This window comes from Cervus canadensis, chromosome 1 (assembly GCF_019320065.1).
Source record: "Cervus canadensis isolate Bull #8, Minnesota chromosome 1, ASM1932006v1, whole genome shotgun sequence".
NCBI lineage: Eukaryota > Metazoa > Chordata > Mammalia > Artiodactyla > Cervidae > Cervus > Cervus canadensis.
The window spans coordinates 25,971,674-25,989,061 of NC_057386.1; the positions used below are offsets into that span (position 1 = coordinate 25,971,674).

Here is a 17,388-nt window from a genome sequence, read left to right on the forward strand (position 1 = left end):
CTAAAAATATGCCTGGGAAAATGGACTTCCTGTGTCCACGCAGAGCAGCAGGTGGACAGGGCAGCCCGGGGGTTGTCTGCAGCCCCCGACCTGCTCTGCCTGCCGCTGAGTGGCTGGTATGAGCCTTCGTCAGCACACCCACCACCACCTCCTCCCACTCTCTGTGCCCAGAGGGCAAGGTGCCTGCTGCTGCCTTCCAGTTACCATCGCGCACCCAGTGTAGGGGAGAGGTGGGTGGGCAGAGGAGGTCAGCCAGCACGCTGACTGCGGGAGAAGCCACCTGCTCCGTGGGCAGGGAAGTTAAAGGACACCCAGAGCCAGGAGGGGTGAGGGCAGGTGCCTCCCCCCCGCACCCCTGTGGCCCAGGCTCTGCCCCTGCCCTGCCCCCTGCCTGCTCAGACGACCACCCTCCACCACCATGCTCCAGCTGCCTGTGGTCAGACCAGCAGGATGAAGGAGCATGGGGGCCCCTTGGCAGGCCAGGGTCTGATGGCTCTTTCCAGGCTCCAGGGTCTGCCCCTCTCCTTGCCCTGCAACCTTGGGGTGGCGACAGCCTCCACTCTGCCAGCCCTGGGCACTGGTTTCCTCCGACAGTGCTCAGACCACATCGTACCCCACCCCACCCCACCAGTTACCTGCTGCGCGTGAGCTCCATCTCCTGCCAGACCCCGGCCGTGGTCCCAGATGAGTACAGGTCTTTAAGGTCAGCTACCCAAGGAGAGTGGCCACCTCTGGGTGGCTGGGCTCTGTCAGGCCAGCCTGCGTCAGGCCCATGGTCTTCCAGAGGGTGACCATGACCCCAGATGAGACCACAACTCAGGCTGGGGCTGCAGCGTGTCTGGCATGGCCCGTGCCTGGGACTGACTCTCCTGATGACCTGGGCAGTGGGCACCATCCTTGTTTTATAGACAAGGGGACTGATGGTCCAGGAGGTGTGAACTGGCTCAGGCCTGAACACCCAACAGGCTCGGAGCCCACCTCCCCCTCCTAGCCCTGAACACCCCGGCTGTTGCCCCAGATGTTGCCCCTGGGAAGCCCAGGGTGAGAGGGAGCCCCTAGCACATGTCCATGAACGGTGTGGGGGTTTGGGGGCCTCAGTCTCCTGTCCAGAAAAGGGGCAGAGCCCCTCCTGGGGTTGTGGCGAAGCTGAAATGGACATGACAGACATGGACGTGACAGCCTTCATAGGACCCTTCCCGTTCTCCCACCTCCCTCCTGCTCCTGCTTGTGTTAAGGACACCCAAGTCTGTGGAAAGGAGCCTGGTAACCACTATGTCCAAGTCACTCAGAGATGCCGGAAGCTACAACACTGGAGGCCAGGTGGGTGTGGCCAGGTCACCCCTCTACCTGTATGACAGCCGAGGCAGCAGGACTGGGGTGTTTGTTATGTTCTGAACATTTCTCCAGCATGGGAGGGGGGTGTGGATTAGGAACCAGGAGTCCTGGGTTCTGGAAAGACAAAAGAGGGCAATGCAGGGGACAGGTGGGGGCCCCTGAAGACACTAGACCCCGTCTGGCCCTCCCCCAACTGGGGTTCTCCCAGGAAGATGCTCCCAAGGCTCCCCGGAGTCAGACGGGAGGATGACCAGGCAGGGTGCCCCCTCTTGTGTCTTCAAGGGACAGCCCGCTTCCCAGTGACCTTGGACGATGCTGTCCCCTCTCTGGGCTGCTTCCTACCCTGTCTGGGGGCATGAACGGGTGGAGACTGGATGGTGTACACCCTCCCCGCTCTGGACTGCCTCTTCACACAGAATTTTCCAAGGAACCTCAGACAGGAGGGAAGTGGAGAGGCCGCTGGAGGCGCAGAAGGTGGAAGGAGCCACGACTGAGGCAATGTCCCCAGCCCCTCCCGCACTGGGCTGGTGTGGAGCACCTGCCCGTCCCAGTGATGTAACTCTGGCCATGTCAGGGGAGGTTTCGCGTCCAGCTGGCTCAGAGCTCGCCTCATCCCACGCTTGTCTGCTGATCTTGGGCGTCCATCCGCAGAGACAAGCTGAGGTAGGGGTTGGAGGAGGGATGATGGGGCTCAGGCACTGTTGCCAAACACATCTTGGGGAAGGAGAGAAGAAGCAAGACACGCAGACCTGAGTCCACTCCCCATGGTGGAGGGCCGTTACTGAGACCTGCCGGGCTTGGGTTCTGATGGAAAAATGCCCAGGTGCAGGACACACCCACCTGCCCTCCCCCACCCATCTCTGCAGGCGTGAAGGGAAGTAACCATGCCAGGGAAACTAGGATCCTCTGAGGACCAGAAGGCCTGTGTGCAGAGGGCACGGAGTTGAGTAATTCAGACACACTGTCAAGAAAGTGCAGGGATGTGGGAGAAGGCGAGGGTGGGATGTTCAGAGAGAATAGCATTGAAACAAGTATACTATCAAGGGTGAGACAGATCACCAACCCAGATTGGATGCATGAGACAAGTGCTCAGAGCCGGTGCGCTGGGAAGACCCAGAGGGATCCGATGGGGAGGGAGGCAGGAGGGGGGATCGGGATGGGGAACACATGTAAATCCACGGCTGATTCATGTCAATGTATGGCAAAAACCACTACAATATTGTAAAGTAATTAGCCTCCAACTAACAAAAATAAATGAAAAAAAAGTGCAGGGACACTGACTCAGCTCCACCCCGACCCCCTGCCAGACTTTGTGCAAATCCACCTCCCAAGACTCAGTCTCCTCGTCTGTAAAATGGGCTCATTCACCTGACTCACAGGGTCCAGCAAGGCTGAAGAGTTGTCTGTGCATCTCCAGGTGCACGTCTGCCATGTGAAAAGTGTATGCAGGTCTCCTGGGGGTCATTCCACAACCAGGGCTGAGCAGGCCTTGGGTTCCCCATCCATGCCCCAGGAGGCAGGCTTCCTGACCCCAGCGTGAGCCCGTCAGAGTTTCTGGGACCAAGAATATGTGATTGAACCTGGCAAAGGGGACTTTGCAGGTGTGACCAAGGCAAGGCCCTTGGGATGGGGTGAGTAGCCCGGCGATTCAGGTGGGCCCAGCGCCGTCACAAAGGCCCTGTACCAGAGAGGCAGGAGGGTCAGGGTGGCGGGAGAGATGAGGACAGGAGCAGAGGTCAGAGGGCTCTGAGGATGAAGGAGGGGCCGAGAGTCAAGGAATGCTGGGAAAAGGCAGGAAACAGATCCCCCCACTACCCAGGGCTGCGGCGGGCTCTGGCAAGAGCACAGATCTGCCCTCATGTTGGGCTCTGAGCTCCAGAACTGAGTGGAGACGCTTTTGTTGTCTTAAGCCAGTTAAGCACCAGGTCCGCTGAGCCCTGTGTGTGTTTGTTCTGCCTCATCTTGGTGGCCTTGGCTGCAGTCTCCTCCGGCTCTTCCGACCTGGAAAGCCTCCTCAGTCCTTCTCTCTCATGAACTTTACTTTTCAAAGAGCACTCACCAGGTGTTTTGTAAACCATTACTCAACTTGGGTTTGTCTGATGCTTTCTAAGGATTGGATGGGAGCTGTGTATTATCGAAAAAATGGCAAAAAAATGGCAAAAAAATGTCAGGAGGGACAGGACACTGCATGCCATTGCTGGGGATCCCAACCTCGTTCACTAGTGACCCTGGTGTCCTCCAGGTCTCTCTGTTATAGAATTATTGTTTTTTCCTCTATAACTAATAAATATTTGGGGAGAGATAACTTGCAACCATGTGGATCTTGCTTCTCCTTAAACGTTCTCCCACTGATTTTAGCGTACAGGGTGGCCCTTGCCTGTAGCAGCAAAATCTGCTGTTCTCCTGTGACCTACTGTCTCCCTCATGCCTCCATGTTTCTTTTTCTTTTTCTTTTTTTAATTTTATTTATTTGTTTTATTTACTTTGGGCTGTGCTGGGTCTTTGTTGCTGCAGGGACTTTTCTCTGGTTGTGGCAAGTGGGGGCTTCTCTCTATTTGTGTTGCTTGGGCTTCTCATTTCTGTGGCTGCTCTTGCCACAGAGCACAGGCTCTGGGCTTTGGGCTCAGAGCCCAGGCTGTGGGCTCAGTAGTTGCAGGATGTGAGCTCAGTAGTTGTGGCTCCCGGGCTCTGTGGTGCAGGGGCTTAGTTGCTCCATAGCATGTGGGATCTTCCTGCACCAGGGATTGAACCCATGGCTCCTGCGTTGGCAGGTGGATTCTTTACCACTGAGCCACCAGGGAAGCCCCAAATCCAGTACTACTCTTCATCTTGATTTGTTCCTCAAATCTCAAAGCCAGTGTGGCTGGAGGCTCTGTGTTGATGTCTGTTTGCAAGAAGGTCGGCCAATCAAGCCCCAGTCTGTCCGTTCATTCGTTGGTTCATTCCTTGGTTCACTCATTCAGTCATTCGTTCACTCGACAAGAATCACTGGGCCTCTGCCCTATGCCGGCACTGCTGGAGGCCCAGCAGCAAAGGAAACAGGGGAGATTGGGGCCTGTTCTAATGAGGGCTGGGAGAGTGAGGGCTTGCATTTATTCCAGGCAGCTGCTGAGGGTCTAGGGTTGTTTTGTTTTGTTTTTGAAACCAAAGTAGCCTAAGTGAGTCTTCCACACAAAAACTCTCCATGGGGGCCATGGTTCAGGATAATTGAGGGCAGTCTTATTTAAAGCAAGATGACTCCTCACCTGTTTACATGACCCCGTAGCACATTTCTGTCTTTGTCCCTTTCAGCAGAAGCAGTATTGCTAGAACCCTGGCCTTCAGAGTCACCTCTCTGGGCAACTTGCAGGCTAGGGTCCTGGGATCCCCTGGATGCTGGGGTGCCGTAGGGGCAGATGTTCAAGAGCCAGAGGCTCTCAGCCTCACTTCTGCAGAAGAGCGGCCCCTCTGCCACCCGTTTTATGAACTGGGCTTCCAGCCAGCGTTTTATTGGAGGAACAGTTTCTGGTGCTAAAAACCAGAGTCGGTTGCCTCTTGTCTTCCTTTCTGAGGAAAGGAAGTGGCATGGCTAAGAATCCAGACCTGGTGGATCCCAGCCCTGCACCTTGTGACTTCAGGGTCCTCTGTAGCTCAGTTCCATCATCTGTAAAATGGGTGACAGATGCAACTTCCCCTTTAGTGGGGCTTTCGTGAGGACTGTATTGCAAATTCCACGACCGGCAGGAGCACACTCCTGATTTAAATTTCTAAGTTAAAAAAATGACAAGGGACCAATCTTCTTAAAAACACTCAAATACTACAAAAGGACCCAAACGTATCTAGAAAATTCCCAGTGTCACTTCCAAGGGGAACTACAGTTAACACAGCTTAGTGTATGTTCTTCCAGACTGTGTTCTATGCCATTGCAAACTTACACAGTCAGGCTTAGAAATGCTTTGTTCAAGTGTGGAATTTCACTGTACTTCCTGCCTTGCAATTTGCCACCCACAAGGGGCGAGTTTCCTCGCCAGAAACTCTGCAGATTTCCCAGAGGAGGTGGCATTTGAGCAAAGGTGACGTGCACAGAGTAGGGGTGCCACCCATCTGGGGGAATGACATTCCAGGAAGGGGAATAGTAAGTACGAAGGCCCTCAGGCAGCGAGCCTGGCTTGTTCTAGAAAAGAGCCAGGGGGCCACTGTGGATTGCCATGTAGCCCTTAGAAAGGTGCATCACCAAATGAAGAAACTGGCCCGGAGAGGGGACCCAGAGTGCCCCAAGGCTTGTGCGGCAGCTCGAATGTGACAGGCAGCTAGTTCCTCCTCCTCCTGCCCTGTCCAGTGAAAGTCAGGGCTACTTGGAGGGGACATGCTGGGAGCCTGAGGACAGGCGTGATCCAGGTCACAGTCCCTGCCCCAGAGCCTCAGTCTCCTAGAAGCTCAGGGCTCCTGCTCTTCCCATCGCTCAGCCTAACGTGGCTGAAGCATGACAAACATTTCTAAGGGCAATCATGAAGCAGGCTCCTCCACTCCCGGGACTGCAGGGGCACGGGGTCTCACAGTCCGTTATGCAGAGACTTGCACCCCCTCCCCTCTGGGTGGGGCCAGGAGTGCCCCACGTGGGATGTGAAGAAGCCTGTCAGACTAGTTGGGCTGCACAGGGGTGACCTGGGCAGAAGGGGTGGAGGCCTGAGGATGGGGTAGGGGTTCATCTCAGATCTGTTCTCGCAGAGTTGGACATGGGCAGGGGGTGTCTTCATGCCGCCAGCACCCCTATACAGACATCAGCCCTCTCGCGGGGGCACCACCCTCTGACCCCTGACTCTGCAGGTCTGAACGTGTTGGTTCTTTCTCCATGCTCTTCCCCAGGCCCAAGCAGTAGACAGGCACAGTCTTCTGCCCACCCCAGCGGCTGCTGTGGGCAGCGTCCCCACGTGGGGCTGCTATGAACACAGTTGCTGGGCCCCTGGTGCCCAGTTGGGCATGTCCTGCAGAGACTGAGTCCTGCTTCATTTCTGCGAGCGGTGGCACCGGGCCCAGGAAGGGTCCTCTCAGGTGCACGGTCAGAAAGCACAGGCCTCCCCATCCACATGGCCCCATGAGCTCGCCTCCCAGAGGCACTGGGGCGCCGGGCCGGGCCGCAGACCTGGGCCCAGCAGCTCTGCTCAGGAGGTATGGGGCTCCTGCTCCCTCCCTCATCTCTCTGGAGGTCAGCTTTGGCCAGTTGCCCCCTCACCCACATCTCCACTTCTCCGATTCCACGTGTCCAAAACGAAACTCGCTGCCTGCCTCCCAGTCCACATCCTCCTCTGTTTTCCATCTCAGTGACCTTGAGGAGGGGCTGATGTCAATTGCCTCCCTAACATGGCAAAGGTGCCCCATGGCCACCCCCACCCCCAGTCCTGAGGATGAGGTCATACCTGAGTCCTCCATCCGCAGCCAGAGGGCCCCTTCCTAAACCCAAGTCTGTGTGCGCACAGTTCTCCTCTGCCTGAGATTCTGTGCTAAAGGCCTGGCTCACCTCAGCCTGTGAAAACAGAGATGGCCATGTGCAGGCGGGACACAGGACCGGTGCCCTGTACCATCTCCGAAGTCGGCTAAAGAAAGAAGAGTGAACCTGGATGCAGCCACAGCCCAGGACCCCAGTTTATGGAGAGCACAAGGGACCCAACACATGCACGGGCCTGGCAAAACTCAGGCCACGCCACCTGGTGGGCTGTTTGCTCCGTCTCCATCTGTCGGAGCTCTGTTAAGTGATGTACAGTCTAATGTAACTGATGTACAGTCTAATCACCATGGGAGTCCTGATAACTTATATACAGTCTAATCTAACTGATGTACAGCCTAATCACCATGGGAGTCCCAATAACTGATGTACAGTCTAATGTGACTGATGTACAGGACAATGTAACTGATGTATAGCCCAATGTAGCTGATGTACAGTCCAGTGTGGCTGATGTACAGTCTAATGTGACTGATGTACAGTCTAATGTGACTGATATATGGTCTAATGTGACTGATGTACAGTCTAATGTGTCTGATGTACAGTCTAATGTAACTGATGTACAGTCTAATGTGACTGATATATGGTCTAATGTGACTGATGTACAGTCTAATGTGTCTGATGTACAGTCTAATGTAACTGATGTACAGTCTAATCATCATGGGAATCCCAGTAACTGATGTACAGTCTAATGTGATGGATGTACAGAACAATGTAACTGATGTATAGTCCAATGTAGCTGATGTACAGTCCAATGTGGCTGATATATGGTCTAATGTGTCTGATGTATAGTCTAATGTAACTGATGTACAGTCCAATGTAACTGATATACAGTTCAACATGACTGATATACAGTCTAATGTAATTGACATACAGTCTAATCACCATGGGAGTCCCAATAACTGATGTACAGTCTAACATTAGACTGTACCATATAGAACATATATGGTCTAATGTGTCTGATGTACAGTCTAATGTAACTGATGCACAGTCCAGTGTAGCTGATGTACTGTCCAATGTGACTGATGTACAGTCTAATGTAACTGAGGTACAGTCCAATGTGACTGATGCATAGTCCAATGTAGCTGATGTACTGTCCAATGTGACTGATGTACAGTCTAATGTAACTGAGGTACAGTCCAATGTAACTGAGGCACAGACCAATGTGACTGATGTACAGTCCAATGTAACTGATGTATAGTCTAATGTGACTGATGCACAGTCCAATGTGACTGATGTACAGTCTAATGTGACTGATGCACAGTCCAATGTGACTGATGTACAGTCCAATGTGACTGATACACAGTCTAATCACCTCAAGCAGTGCTTGGCATACAGTGATCGTGCCTGAGCTCAGTTGCCCAGTCATGCCCAACTCTTTGGTACCCCATGGGCTGTAGCCCACCAGGCTCCTCTGTCCATGGGGATTCTCCAAGCAAGAGTACTGGAGTGGGTTGCCTTGCCCTCCTCCAGGGGATATGACACAAAAACATAATTAGAAAAGAAGATTGATCCTGCTGACATTTAATTGGGTTCAAGGAGAAGCCTAGGTCCTCCTGCTGGCATGAGGACCACCTAACACTGAGGCGGCCCTGATGGGACTTTGGCAGGAATGGGCAAGACCTCACGGCAGATGCCTGGCTCAGGGCTGCTGGTGCTTTGACTGGCTTCACCACCTGGGCCTGAGAGGTGATGAATTCTTAGCTTTCGGCTCAAAGCCCTGCAGAAAGGGACTAGCCCTGCTTGCTCTGCCTCTGGAAGGACCAGGACAATCTGCCCCCAGCGCCCACTAGTAGCCATGTATACTCTCTGGCTTTCATCTGTAGAGGCAAAATAAACAAGTTTGGGGAAAACAAACAGGGAAGCCCGGGGCAGGGCGAGTGCTGACGCTTGATTCACTGCTCGGCAGGAGGCCACTTGGAACCAAAACCCTCACCCAGCACTTTCCTTGCCCGGCCCTGAAATCACAAACAACCCCTTGGCCAGAGTCCTACCAGGCTTCTGACGAGCACAGCCTGCTCTTCTGACACAGACTACACGATTAGACATGCACAGGTGCCTGGGAAGTGCCCGGCCGGGTGCTGGACACTTGGCTCCCCAAGAATCCCAACCAGGCTTTCTCAGAACAACGAGTCTTGGGCGGTGAGGGTGATGGTGGCCAAGAGCAGTGAGAGAACACTGTGTTTTGGTGTCGAGCCCTTTGCCAGGGCCAGACCACCAGGCAGAGAGAGAAGAAGAATGTGCAAGGATGTTTCAGGCCAAGGAACTGAGTGAAACACCACAGTGGTGGTGCTGAATCACTCCAGAAGCTGGTGACTTTGGGAAAGTGACTAACCCTGGGGCTTGGGTCTGGTCACCTGTAACACTAGGCTAATAATAGAAACCGCCTCCCCTGGCTTGGCGACTGAATGAGATACTGGAGGTAAAACATTTGGCCTGATGCCCAGCGTGGAGTTCAGGACTCATTCAATTCTCACTCATTAAAAGAACAAGCTTTGCGTGTTTTAGACCATCTGAGGAGCCGTTTTTAAATGTTGGTTGGTAACGTCTGTGCAGAAGCTGGCCGTGAAAACAGGAAGCACAGACTCTGAGGGCAGCTGGGACTGGAGACCTATTCCGGGCGGAGCCAGCTTGCTGCAGAGCATTTGGCACAAACTGTAGTCTGTCTGCCCCTTCTCATTTCTGTCCGCTTCTTCCCTTGGGTGGTGGAGGAAGGGCTGTTTTTGAGGCTGCAGAGAGGAACGTGGGAATCCTTGGTCCTTGTCAGGCTGTAATAAAGACATGAAATCTGCTGCATTTGCTTGTTTTTGCTGCAAACCCCATTATTTTCTAGTTGTGATGATGGAATATCACCTCACGTGAACTTAAGTAGAAGTAAACATTGGAGATCCCCAGGTGATGATGGTGGTTAAAAACCCTCCTGCCAGTGCAGGAGATGTAAGAGTTGCAAGAGATGTGGGTTTGAGCCCTGGGTTGGGAAGATCCCCTGGGGGAGGAACTGGTAACCCGCTCCAGTGTTTCTTGCCTGGGAAATGCCATGGACAGAAGAAACTGGTGGGCTACAGTCCATAGGGTCACAGAGTCAGACACAACTCAAGTGACTTAGCACAAACAAGCAATCCTCTCAAAAAGGGATTTACTGCCCCACATCAGAGGAGAGGACAAAGATGGACCTCAACAGCTTCAGGCACAGCTAGATCCAGGTGCTCAAGTCTCCATGTGCTCTGGCTCTCCAAGCCTCCTGGTCACAGCTCAACTTGCATTTCCTAATGAATCTCCCTCACCCTCCTACACCCCTGTCATCACTGGGGAGCCCCACACTGGCCTCACAAAAAGCCCCAAGAGGACACATCCCCCATCCTGTGGCAGCACCTATGTGTCCTTCTCTTCCTGGATGGTCCAAATGTTCTCACCCACTATGAGCACTGCCGGGAAACTCTAAAGTGCTCCATCTCCCTTCTCTCTCATCACTGAACCACAATCTTCAAAAGAAATGCCAAAAAAAAAAAAAAAAGAAATGCCACACAATTTAGTACTTGCTCAGGGTACTAGCCAGGACCCTGCAAGACAGAAACCTCAGCTCACACTGGCCTCGTGGCTGCTGGCTTCAGGCTCCACAGTGTCCATAGGACTCCCTTCATCTCTGGTTCCTTCCTGGAGCTTGGCTGTGAGCAGGGCAGCTCCCGAGCCTGGTGGGTGGTGGGCAGGGAGAGGAAACAGAGCTGTGAGGAGACTCATTTGAAAACAGTAATAGTCCATTTCCATCCCCACACTCGCATCCGTCTCTGCTTGCCTACCTTCTCTGATGGGGAGCTTACCACTTTCAGGAGTGACTCCCTCTATGCACTTGGTCTCCTGTCGGTGTGTGTCCCCCACTGGGCCAGTCCGGCCTCATACCAGGATAACTAATCACCATCCCCCGTCCTCTCCCCACTTCCCTCCTTCTGCATGGAACTCACCGGAGGATGGGCTGGACGCACGGGACCATCATCCAGGGAGCCACAGAGCGCTGAGTTGATCTCAAAGGGACAGTCCTGCTATCTCATTTCCCGGCCCCAAATAGCTACTTCCTCGCTCGAGGAGACAGGGTACTGGGGAGCAGGAAAGGGCCGGGGAAAGCTATCCACAGATGCCTGGTTTCCAGGCCTTCCTGGAAGGTTGCTGTTGACATCAGCCAAGCAGTAGGCAGGCCCTTCTGGAGCCCAGTGTAAACAGAGAGACAGAGAAGGGCAATACTGGGGCGGCGAACCGTGAATAAGCATCCCGTCCACGGAGCATGACCTTCTCCCAGAGGAATTCGCCTTGTTTGCAGATCATATCGATGCCCAGCCCTCCCATCTCACGTCAGATTGAGGGGAGAGACGGCTGCACACAGTGGGGGTCAAGTTAAAATGTGTCCAAGGTTTTTTTAATTGTTTCCCTCTCGCGCTTGTGTGAGCAACTTTGAGCTCAAAAACAAACGGGGCACAGTTACGAGGTGTCTCGGGGCCTGCTCAGTCCAGAGGGGACACGTCTGCACTGGCTATGGGGCTGCCATTTGCTGAACGAGGGGACGGTGGTGTCATCGCTGAGCCTGGTTCAGCTCACCCTTCTCCCAGCTCCTCCTCGGCCCAGGGGGTGGACGGGAAGCAGGAGCCTCCTTCCCGGGACCCCCACACCACTGGCCCCCATGCCGCCCGCCGGGAAGGACACATGCACTGGCCACAGGCCAAGATACTCACCTCACACAGTGGAGGAAGCACGTGGTTTTCTGGAGCCACGTCTGATCTCCAGCCTCTTCCCGTTCTCCTTGCTGTCCCTGTGTCTGTCACCTTGCGGCACTCAGGCTGGCGGGAGGGAGGGGCACCCTGTGGGCCCCACAGGTGGGCGAGGGGGCAGTGGGCAGGCTGGGTCTGGCCTGAGTAGAGGACTGTGGACTCGTCAGAGGGCAGGAAAGGGGGGATGAGTGGGAAGAGCACAGATTTTCTGGGGGAGCTGTGGGCTCCGCTGGAATTCCTGATGGTGGCACCATAGCCTTGCTCCTGGGCCTGGGGTGGGGGCTTCTGGACCAGGTTCTTGGAAGGTGACAGAGGCTGCCGGCATGCACCGTCCTGGATGAGGGCTAGGTGGGTGGTAGGGTGGGGGGACCTGGTGTTTCTCATGCTCACCAGAGGCTTGCTTCTCATTGTGGACCTTGGACCAGCAGAGGCCTGGGAGCTCCTTAGAAGTGCAGATGGGTCAGGCCCTACCCCAGGCCCACTAGTTGAAATCTGCATTTTACTTAACTTTAAATGACCACTCCCCCACTCCAAACTGTTGTATTTTATCTGTGGAGAAGGAGAAGCAGGGATTGAGAATCAGGGCCCCTGCTCAGCCGAGGCCATTTGGAGCTGATGTTTTTATCCAAATCTGGAATCCAGAGCTGGGTCAAAGCATACTTTTGGGTTCAGAACACTGAAACAGTGCGGGCTCCACGTAGAAACACACTTTGAACAAACGCGGCAGCGGGTCCCCAAGGTGTGTCTCATCACCGAGCCTGGGATGGTGACTTTACTTGGAAATGAGGTTTTTGCAGATGACAAGGGATCTCGAGGTGTGAGCCCACGGATTCCCCAGGTGGCTCCTAAACGCACTGATGTGCGCAGGCCAGAGACAGCAGAGGCACAGACGCACACCAAGCGGAGGGCAGTGGCCACAGCTGCCAGGGGCTCTCAGAGGGCACGCTGCCCTGGGGCCACCTTGATTTCAGACGGGGAATAAATCTGGGTCCTTGGAAGCCCCCAGTGTGTAGTCGTTTGTTGTGGCAACCGCAGGAAGCTGTGGCCACGCAAACGCCTTCCCAGACAGAGAAGGAAAAACAGCCAAGAGTGACCCAAGAAGAAGCAGTAACCTGGCTTGTCCCCAGTTTCAGTGATCTCAGCTCTGTTCCTCCCATTTCCTTGTTTCCTTTCCTAAAATTTTTTTAATATTTATTTTTTATTTATTTATCCAGCTGTACCTGGTCTTGGTTGTGGCACGTGGGAACTAGTTCCCTGACCAGGGATAGAATCTGGGCCCCCTGAACTGAGAGCACAGAGTCCCAGCCACTGGACCACCAGGGCAGCCCCCTCCTTGTTTCTTCTTAATGCTCCTTGAAGCCAAAATACAGTCCAGGCTGCAGGCACTGGTCCTGCGTGGTCGGCTGGTCACCAGACCGTCAGAACCAGCTGGGCGTTCAAACGCACTGTGTGGTTTGCTCCTCTCCATCTTGTTTGGAGATTGTTTACAGCGATCATGATGCAGTGGACTGAGTCAGATTTTAACTGCTTACATCCCCCTCAAAAGCGGACTTTTTAAACAAGGCCTTTGGCCGAGTCTGCTCATCCTCAAGGACTGTATTTCAGTTGCTCTAAAGCCAGGGTGGCAGCCCTGAGTTTGGATAGAAACTTTGCAGGCTCTGGGGCTGTTAGAGCATTTCAACACTTCCCTCTAAAAAGTTTCCAGGATTCAAATACAAAGATTCAGGGCAGTAGTTTTCAACCTCGACTCACCTTGGAGACACTTGGGAAGCTTAAAAAGTAACAGCAGCAGTGTTTGGGCCTCCCACCAGATCAGACTCTCTAGAGGAACCTGGGTAACCACCTGCCTTGTAGAGAAGAGCCACCTCAAGGGGCTCCACGGAAGTCTCCTGTGTCGACATCCTTTCCATGTGTATTTATTTTACGGTGCAGCCATGTTATTGGCTGCACCGGGTCTTAGTTATGGCATTCAGGATCAAGTTCCCCGACCAGGGGCTGAACCTGGGTCCCTGCATTGGGAGTGTAAAGTCTTAGCCACTGGACCATGAGAGACATTCCTCAGTACCCTCTTTGGAAATGCCTTTCTGCTTAAATTAGCAGCTAATCAACTCTCTGTTGCCCACAGTAAGCACCTGGATCGATGCAGGGTATAGACCATGGTAACCCCCATTTCATAGAGTAGGAACCTCAGGCTCAGAGAGGTGTGGCCCCTTGCCCAAGGTCATACCTCTTGGTAAAGCCTTTGGCAGTGAACAATCACTCCCTTGATGATGCTGGAGCAGCTGGGGAGGGAAGGGGTTCGTGGTGTCAGCTGGTGCCCAGAACCCCTCACACAACTGGTGGGCTCTGCCGACCAGTGGAGAGGAGGCGACCTGACCTCAAAAGGACTCCTGGGCACGGGAGACTTTCCAAGTACAGGAGTGTGTGTCCAGAGTGCGCCTCTACCCTGCTCACTGTCGAGGAGCCCTGGGTCAGGGCCAGCCCCCCTTTGGCCATTGCAGGCAGTGGGACGACACATGTCAGCACTATTCATGTGGGTGGTCCCCACCCCCAGGTTGAGTTTTGGTTTTTGGTTTTGGCTTTTGGGGCTTTTGGGTGGCTTTGGGGGAATGTTATATCCACATCTGTATTTGTATCAGGCAGAAGGGGGGCCTGGAAGGTGGTGCTCACTGCCAAGCAACCTGAGCTACCCCATGACTCATCAGAGTGGGGGCCACTTCCGCACAGGTGAGGAGTGGGCAGAGGTCACCCTAGGGATGGTCCCCAAGCCTCCCATCGCAGCCCTCTGCACTGGGCATCTAAATTAGGCTCACTCCTCCAGAAATCAGGGGTTGGGGCCCCAGAGGCCCAGGAGAGGCACAGAGGTGAGAGATCACAGGATGCTGCCCCTGGGGGTGCAGTCTGGACCTCTCTTGTGTCCCTTCTGGGTGGCTGCATGGCATTGGTGCTTACATGGGCTGTAGTTAAAGTACAGTCTCTGACCAGCAGCAGTGTCTGAGGGTTTGGACAAATGAACATTTCTGAGTTCCTACTGAATCAGGAGTTCTGCCTGTGGGGCTCCGTGCTCCGGGTTTTAATGACCTCCGGGTAACTCTGCTGCGCCTCAGGCCACTGGCTGAGGTGAAAGCCACTGGCTTGTGCAGCCCTGTGAAGTAGGTACTACAATGTATTCTGCTTTATTGCCGAGGTAAAGGAACCTCAGAAAGCTTGAGCCAGTTGCTCAAAATTACACGGTTATTAAGAGGGAATGAATTAGAAAAGGTGACTAAATTAGTTCAGATTAAGTTCAGCTCTGAATAACAGAAATAAAACCCCAAAGACTCATAAATACTTTATCAAACTAGTTAATTTTTTTCTTCATGGCCCAAACCACATGCTGGAGCTCCAACCACAATCCAGGAAGCCAAAAGGAGGAAAGGGAGGAAGGTCACGCCCTTTGCCTTTGCGTATGACTTCAGCTTACATCCCATTGGCCACAAATTAGTCAGTTGCTTCACCAGCAGAAAGAGAGGCCCTGGGAAATGAAGTCTGTGTTTCAAGTTACCACGCACACAGGGGAAGCCTGGGGTTCTACTGCTGTGGGAGAACATAGATGTTGGGGACAACCCAAGGGTGCAGATGGAAATCAAAGCTGATAGTTTCACCATCTGATGCTATTTTGTTAAACGATGCCTCTCTCCTCCCCTTTCAGAAATCATGTAAAGACCAAGACTTCTTGAGCATCTTCCTGCTGCTTGCTGCACCCCTTGCACCTAGAACAATGAATTAATAGAAGCAGATTTGTCACTGAGTGTAGATTTTTTCAGGGGGTCACCATGCTGGGTCTTAGTTGTGGCATGTGAGATCTATATTTCCCTGACTAGGGATCAGACCTGGGCCCCTTGCACTGGGAGCATGGCGTCTTAGCCACTAGACCACCAGAGAAGTTCCCTGAATGTAAATTTTTACGAAGATTAAATTAAAGATCATGTATCTAGAAGATCTGTCTGCCTAGAGGTTTAGAATGTGCCTACCTGTTTAGCACAAGCATCCTGGTCAAGCCCAGAGGCCCTGCCAAGTGTTATCTCAGACCTGAGTTCTGGCTGTGACCCCTCCCTCCATGCAAGGATTTGCAGCATCAGGGTTCCTGACTCCGCAATCAGTGCTGTTGATCAGGCCTGGAGAACCCTCCAGCCACAGCCTGGGGCGGGGGGTGAGGACTAGATAGGTGGAGACGCGTCCATGCCTGAAACCCTGGGAACGAAGGCTGTGGCGGGGGTGCATCCCTGCGGGGGGGTGGGGGTGGCGGCAGGTCACCTGTCCCCTTTCCCATTTGGCTTTCCTTTGCAGGCGCAGGTTCCAGGGATCCCGGCAACCCTCCTTTGGCCCACGGGGTGCCCCAAGTTCCCTGTGGGGTCATTCCTGGTCCTGGGCTGCTAACTGGGTCAGGATGGGGCACCGAGGGCTGTCAGCATGGCCGCCTTCCCCATCCCACTCACGCAGCCTCGGAAACTCAATTTCCCCTGAATCCTGACCTGGGAGCCAGACGGACGGGCCTCATTCAAACGCAAGAGGAGAGCAGAGGGCAGGCAGTGCTGTGCTGTTCCATTGTGACTGCCCCAATTACAGAAAAACACTAATTTCATGGGACTTTTCAGAGCAAAGCAAATCTTTAGAAGGAATTGTCCTCATTTTTTCTCCACAGACAGGAAGCCTACAAGGGCTCATTTTATTTATTAGTCATGTAGATTCAGGTCAATTCCTGAATCTCTTTTGTCCAGCTGCCTCCTCCCATGGGTGCTGTGGGAGAGACAAAGGCGAGGTGTTTGTGGGGTGTCTGCAAGGTCCTCTGTGAGCAGAAAGTGACCCAGCACCAAAGGGTCCCTGTGTGGCCTGCACTCACTCCCCCGAGAGTCACCGCTGCACACCCAAGCCTGGTGGAGGCGGGGAGGGTGGGCTCCAGGAGCCCGAACCCCATCTTTGCTCAGTGCCCTCCCCGCATCTACAGCCATGCTGGGCACTTAGTGCAGATAGTTATATGTTGGGGAGTTTGGGAGAAAGCGGCTGCCTACCATATTGCCTCATGAGTTCAGCATCTCTGAAGTGCCTGGAGCAGGTGTTGTGGAGGAGCCCCTGGAGCCCCTAGAGGGCCAGGGACCTTCGGCAAGAGGTGCCATAGCTCAGAAAGCTTGCAGGCCAGCAGGAGGAGTGGCCAGTTTGCAGCAGCCTGACAGTGGCCCTGACATGCGGGGTCCAGCTGGAGTCACTGGTGTTAGAAACACAGGGGAGGGTCCAAGGGGTGAGCGTAGGTGGGCTGCCTGGGGGCACAGCTCCGCCCAGCTTTCTACCTCCATCAGGTCCACTCTTGGGCCTTTAGTGGGGTCCCCTTTCCTAGCAGGGCCTCTGCCTGGGCCTCAGGGTGGACTGGGCCTGTCTCCCTGGCCAACTCCTTGCTCTGCTGGGTGCAGCTCGGGTGGCAGCTTGACTGCCAGGACTGTGCCTTCATTTCAGGAGCCTTAAAACACTCCTGACAGTTTCCCGGAGATTTTCTCTATCTCACCCTCAACAATGTAATTCTCATCACAGCCCCGAATGAAACTGGCTCCCAGGTGTCATCTAGCTCAAGAAGCCTTGGGTATTTGTCTCAAGGAAGCTCTGAAAAGCAAATGGGAAAACCTGCCCAGCCGAAGCCAACAGGTGCCTATTAAATCTATTTACATTGAGACCTTTTTTTCCCCAAACCTCCTTTATTAGAAACAAATATTTGGACTTAGAGAAGGAAGAAAATGTCTTGCAGGAGGGGTGCCAACTGCACTGTCTACAATGTTCTGCTCATTC

The 17,388-nt window shown here is 53.8% G+C and overlaps 1 long non-coding RNA gene across 1 annotated transcript; it reads right to left on the minus strand.

Annotated features, from left to right (window-relative positions):
- Window positions 1-8,322: 8,322 nt before the first annotated feature.
- Window positions 8,323-11,042, minus strand: LOC122445131. The gene is made up of 3 exons (XR_006270462.1): window positions 10,774-11,042; window positions 10,400-10,503; window positions 8,323-9,582 (listed from the first exon to the last, which is right to left on the minus strand). It is a non-coding gene; the product is annotated as an uncharacterized LOC122445131 (long non-coding RNA).
- Between the last annotated feature and the right edge of the window lie 6,346 nt (window positions 11,043-17,388).